Source organism: Sinocyclocheilus anshuiensis, unplaced genomic scaffold, assembly GCF_001515605.1.
Source record: "Sinocyclocheilus anshuiensis isolate Anshui unplaced genomic scaffold, SAMN03320099.WGS_v1.1 scaffold67, whole genome shotgun sequence".
Lineage (NCBI taxonomy): Eukaryota > Metazoa > Chordata > Actinopteri > Cypriniformes > Cyprinidae > Sinocyclocheilus > Sinocyclocheilus anshuiensis.
In genome coordinates, this window is record NW_015552546.1 from 3,173,379 (window position 1) to 3,179,951 (window position 6,573).

General features: G+C 41.7%; 1 long non-coding RNA gene across 2 annotated transcripts; it reads left to right on the forward strand.

Moving 5' to 3' along the window:
- The first annotated feature begins 3,658 nt into the window (after window positions 1-3,658).
- Window positions 3,659-6,320, forward strand: LOC107664152 (uncharacterized). Of its 2 annotated transcripts, none has more exons than XR_001631427.1 (3): window positions 3,659-3,913; window positions 5,998-6,091; window positions 6,205-6,320. It is a non-coding gene; the product is annotated as an uncharacterized LOC107664152 (long non-coding RNA). The 2 variants fall into 2 exon arrangements; XR_001631428.1 differs by having other exon boundaries at window positions 3,659-3,835.
- The last annotated feature ends 253 nt before the right edge of the window (window positions 6,321-6,573 follow it).

Consider the following 6,573-nt stretch of genomic DNA (forward strand, 5'->3'; position numbering starts at 1 on the left):
TTTTAATTGCCAATAAAAATTTGGCAAGCAGCATTCATTTAGCTTCTCGGATCAAATCATGCCAAAATAATGTATTTTTAACATTTCAGATTCGTAAAAAGATATGGTAAACAAAAGTACCATTCACTTAGCTTCCTAGCTCAAATCATGCTAAAATACTGTATCTTTAATATATTTTAATCTGCAAAAACATGGTAAACAAAAGTACCATTCATTTAGCTTCTTAGCTCAAATCAGCAATAAAATCTGCCAATAAAAGTAGAATTCTTATAGCTTCTTAGCTCAAATAATGCTAAAATTCAAATCAGAAATTTCAAATCAGCAATTTCAAATCAGCAATACAATTTGGCAACAAATGTAGTATTCATTTAGCGTCTTAAAATAAAGTAAAAAAGCCTGTTACAAATACTAACATTTTAACATTTCAAATCAGCAATAAAACCTGGCAACAATAGCTTCTTAGTACAAAATCATGCTAAAATAATGTATTATCGACATATTAAAAATCAGCAATAAAATTAACAAAAGCAGCATTTTTTTATATTATTCTCAGCACAAATCGTGTTAACTTGCTATATTCAGTAAGCTTAATGCAATAGGATAATGCGCATGGCATGGAGTAATGTGGAGTAAACAAACTGAAACTACATTCCTACAGCCACCATACTGAATGTCGCTGGACAATTAAAGAATTGCCTGCCATAAACGTTGCATAAAAAGGCAGTTCTTGATTGTTCTTGGTAATGTAGACTTCCTCACCAATAGTGAAAAGCCTGACTATGGAAGACTAGCAACAACACCGCTCACACTCTCCTACATTCAACACACCGATTTTACACAAAGATCGGTATTAAGTAAAGAATTCATTATTGTGTAAATCGATGCCTTCATAATGAGAGTTTGCTTGCCAACGACCCAATAAGTCCGCCATAATGTCGTGCGCACCCAGTAGACAAGTCAAGAAAGAGAGATTCCCTTTCCTTTTCCCCACCTCTCTCTCTCTTTCCAGCTATAACGCAAAGGCCCAATCAAAGGCAAACTCAGTTTCTATTATCTGTTCTGACCAACAACCCCGCCCCCAACCCCCCCTTCCCATGCCCCGGCCGCCGAGACACATCTCTGAACCCTCGCAATCACTCTTCATCCCCAGTAACAATTTAGTAATGAAGTATTGATTTCCAGATTCTCTTCTTATGGATGATATTAGATTTGGTTTGATAAACTGTGTCAGGGGGCCTCTAATCTGCTCCGTCCCTTTCCCCGCTGTCGGTAAAACAAAGTGCCACTAGAGGGATAATGACCGGGGAACATCGATGAACTCATTTCATCAATTTGTAACACTTGACAATGAAAAAGGGCCACCGTTTTTCACACACCAATGTCAAAGTTTATTGCTCAGGGTAGGGTCTTATTGGAAGCCCGACATCTTGGCTCTAATTTATGGGCCCCTGTGTGCTGGTTACTTTGAAAGGAAATGTTTGGATACGGCTGGGATATTAGTGTTGCACCTGGCCTGGCTGGTTTTTACACGGCCACCGGGGATCTATGCATCACGTCTGCAAATACAACAACAACTTGCAGCCGCCGAAGCTATCTGGCCATTAGGAGGGGAAAGTAAGGGGGTCTATGACATGCATAAGTCATGAGATGATGCTACGTCTTGGTCAGACGGACTCCTGAAGGGATGAAAATAATTCACCGACTGGAGCGAGCAACAAAGGCCCCAGCTCTTTTCACAACCTGCAGAAGGTGGACTCAGCTAAAGAGTCCTGTGTTTACATTGCTAGTATAATTCAAGATACTGATGAGTTAATGCAACCTAAACATTTCTAAAGCTCAGCGCTCCAGTTGAGGCCTCTAATAGCATTTCGATAAATATTTTTTGCTTTGCATTTGAACCTTTTTGCATGGAACATTGCAAAGTTGGATCTCTACAAATCGCTTGCTAGATACATGCATTTTCTACGACTAGGCAAAGAGTATCCCTCTAACTTCCAGCCAGTCTGCCATGAGATAATGTTGTATCCTGCCCCGGCTGATGGACAGCTGAATCTCTTTAGCCTTTGTTCTTTATTTACAACAGTCAGACTGCTCTGCACGCTAGCCCGATTTCACAGGTGAATGCACACTATTCTCTGGGAAAAACAATTGAGGTACGGCAAGAGGATATAAACCAAGAAAAAGACCAAGTCTCTCTGAGACAGAAATAGATGATATCTTTCTCGAACACCACAGAGCACCTCTCAAATCACCTTTCTCCCTTTAGTCAGTTAAACAAGCTCATTTATTCTCCTTTTCCATCCTCTCATGCAAACTGTTACTAGCGCTAAAAGGCACTACATGGCCAAGAAGCAAGAATGAGTGTTTTCTTTGTATTCTTCAAATGTGTTTGTTAGAGGCCCATCCCTCGGAGCACCAGAGGCCCTTTTACTGCAACTCAGGCATCATGGGCTCTGCTCTCAGTAATCACATTGCCTCTTCCCCCCGAGATCTACGTGCCTAGTGCTTATCAACTAGATTACCGCCAGGTGAAGATGAATAACCCAATTTGCGGCTCCTCATTTCGGTGGGTGTAGTATTCAGTGTCAGCACACATTAGCGGATAAAGTGTATTGCTTTGCCAGATGGATGTGGCTGAATCGCCTTAGCCTTTGTTCTTTATTTACAACAGTCAGACTGCTCTGCACGCTGGCCCGATTTCACAGGTGAATGCACGCTATTCTCTGGGAAAAACAATTGAAGTACGGCAAGAGGATATAAACCAAGAAAAAGACCAAGTCTCTCTGAGACAGAAATAGATGATATCTTTCTCGAACACCACAGAGCACCTCTCAAATCACCTTTCTCCCTTTAGTCAGTTAAACAAGCTCATTTATTCTCCTTTTCCATCCTCTCATGCAAACTGTTACTAGCGCTAAAAGGCACTACATGGCCAAGAAGCAAGAATGAGTGTTTTCTTTGTATTCTTCAAATGTGTTTGTTAGAGGCCCATCCCTCGGAGCACCAGAGGCCCTTTTACTGCAACTCAGGCATCATGGGCTCTGCTCTCAGTAATCACATTGCCTCTTCCCCCCGAGATCTACGTGCCTAGTGCTTATCAACTAGATTACCGCCAGGTGAAGATGAATAACCCAATTTGCGGCTCCTCATTTCGGTGGGTGTAGTATTCAGTGTCAGCACACATTAGCGGATAAAGTGTATTGCTTTGCCAGATGGATGTGGCTGAATCGCCTTTAAGATTGAGACGTACATGCACTTGGGCAGATGAGATGTGTCCAGAAGCACAGCTTGGACCATGAGTTTGAGTAAACTTCAGGTTCAGGTCACTGCTGACCATAAACCATTTGCAAAGAATGAAAGCTTACTGAATAGACCAGCATGGACTTTAGTCGGGAGAATGCCACATTGATGTACAGTCTGGTCATTAAGTTGTACTGTTGTATACCTTGGTGTCCATTGTTAATAGCCAACCAAACATTGAAAATATTTCTAGAACAGTGGTTCCCAACCATGTTCCTGGAGGCCCTGCCAACATTGCACATTTTGCATGTCTCCTTAATTAAACACACTTGACTTAGATCACCAGCTCATTAGTAGAATCTCCAAGACCTGAAGTGGGTGTGTCAGAAAAAGGAGACAAGCTTGGGGGGGTCAGGAACATGGCTGGGAACCACTGGTCTAGGAAACATGGATTGTGAAGATTAGATGTACCCTTGGACAGTACAACCTATTGAATGAACTGTGCATCTATTCTTCACTGTTTCATTTGCATAAAATTAAATTTGCCGTCTTCTGACTAAAGGCCGGGACACAGCAAGCAAACGTCAAGCCGTCGGTGAGCATCTGTTGGGCTAGTTTTTTTGTTGCTGTTTTTGTTGTGTTCTACACGTTTGCTGTCGTCAGGCTCAAAATGGTAAGCAGGCGCTGCTTTGTTTCCATTTCGCATATCAGCATATATCCTTGTTTTGGTTTCTCCATTTGAATGATGAATTGACTAGACTATTGATACCAATAGTCATTGACTTGATTATTGATTGAATAGACTATTGATACCTGCTGATATACAGTAGAGAGTTAACTCTTTACACGCAGATGCAGAACGCACATGCTAGTTTGCAGTAGTGTTGTCAAAAGTACCGACTTCAGTACCAGTCGATACTGAAATTTTAAAAACATATATTTCCCGCTAACATTTGAGCGATGTTGAGCTGATTCTTAAAAATTGCTGATTGGCCAATGCGTTCACATGCTCAAAAGATATGACTGTGATTGGCTACAGTGATCACTTCACGCTCTTCACCGAGCGCTCACACAGACATTTTTTACATTTCAGAACTGACTGGGTACTGAAGTCGGTACTTTTGACAACACTAGTTTGCAGTCGGCTGTAGTCTATGCAGTGTGTTCAAGCACAGCTTTTTGGTCCAGACGCAGCCGATGCAAGGCAACAACACCTTCAGCTTTCGTCGCCGCTAGTTCTTTGAAGTCGGCTTGGTGTGGGGTCCAGAACACATTTTGGAAACTGGAGTCCTCAAAAGGCTTCTTAAAGGGATAGTTCACCCAAAAATGAAAATTCTATCATTAATTACTCACCCTCATGCCGCTCTAAACCCGTAAGACCTTCGTTCGTCTTCGGAAAACACAAATCAAGATATTTCTGATGAAATCCGAGAGCTTTCTGACCCTGCATAGAAAGCAATACAACTGACATGTTCAAGGCCCAGAAAGGTAGTAAAGACAGCATTTTGCTGATGAACAGCTTGGAGATGCTGGTTGACCAGCTGAACCTGGACTTAGCATGCAAATGCTTGGACCTGCATTGAAAGTCATGTTTGTTTAAACCATGACTATTTCACCGGTCCTGGAAGGCCATTGTCCTGGAGCATTTTGCTCCAACCCTTGAATAGTCAGTCATGTTCGATAAGAGTTGGAACTAAATACTGCAGGATAGTGGCCCTCGAGAAGCAGAGTTGCATAGCCCTGGTCTTCTCAGCACGGTAGGCATACACAGTTCACATCTACATAGCCAAGCGTCTTTCATTTTTCACAGTTTCTGGGGGTTAATTAATACCAGTGACACATAGAACCAGTCTGAGTTTTGATGGGTCCCAAGAGGTGTTTTCCCCAGGCCTTGCACTTGAACGCTAGTGCCTGAAAGGGGCGACTACACTTCATATTACCGCCGGTAATGCATCGCAGCGTTATGGATGGGCCCACTGTCCACTGCCTCTCAGTGCAAGGGAGGTCAGCATCTCGCAAACGAGTGCCACGCTGCCCTCTAAGGTGATTACTGATAAAGAATGACATGCTGAAGGGAGACGCAGGGGAAATATACGCCAGTCCAATCGCCTCTCCTGCCTCAATACATTCTCTCATCGGGAAGGCCTGTATAAATACAGCGGGTCCGAATACTCACCTCTCCTTATGAGACACTTCATCTCTGGAAGAGGACAGAAGGTCGAGTCATCAAAAATGCAGGAGGCTTTTGGCGGAGTATCCACATGTTCTCTCTGATATTGTGATGAGGTCTCGAATATTTTCAAACATGCTGCATTTTCTCTGTAAGATACTCCCTGTCATAGTGAAATGGCCTGTGACACGAACACTGTAAAAGACAGAGAAAATGGTCCATGTGGGAACCCTATATGTTTAACGCATTTGTTTCTGATTATATTATCATGCACAAGCATGGCTATCACACAACACACATGCAAGAAACAGCATATTCACTGTCATTGTTTTGAAAATGGTACCCTTAGGGGTACGACAGCTTGTCACTGGCTCCGTACCCTTAAAAGCACAACTTTGTACCTTACCTATCCCTAAAATGCACTTTAGAGTAGTAATACAATGTCACCTAAAGGTACTACTATGAACCTTTTAGGAGTAAATAAGGTGCAAAGATGTCCCTGCCCCAGTGACAAGCTGTTGCACCCCTAAAAGTACAATACTTGCACAGTTTTCTGAAAGTGTTGGAGTTTTGTCCTAACCTTCCAGGCGTTTGGCTTCTGTTTCCATGATGTCACACTGGGTAGCTCCGCCCATAGTGAATCCTCATTGGTCCAAGATCCTGCCCCACATAGATCTACAGGTAAATGTAAAACACAAAATATGATTGTATTGCTTTGCACAGTATTCTTGCTTTCAATGTGGACATATTACTTACCTGGTTATATGCTGATTTGCTGTTGTTGTTGTTCTCAGTTACCACAGACCTCGGTTTCTGAGAAAGGACAGAAAACATGTTAACCTTTGTATATCTTCAATGAAGCCCTAGCATGCAATTGTAAAGTATGTCTAATTTAAATAAAATATCCGACCATCACATACATTTAGCATGTCAGTGCATAAAAACATAAAATTTTGTCTTTTGACTTTTAGCATAGCTAGCTAAAATAGTAGACTTTGAATAAAATCACAAGCTTTGCATTTATGCTTTTTAAACCTCTAATATGACCAATTTGAAGTCCATTACCATAGTTGAACTTTACCGTCACAAATACTATTCATAGACAATTAGCTGTCCATTAAACTAATTAATGTGCATTAAATTAACCAGAATACTCCTAATAA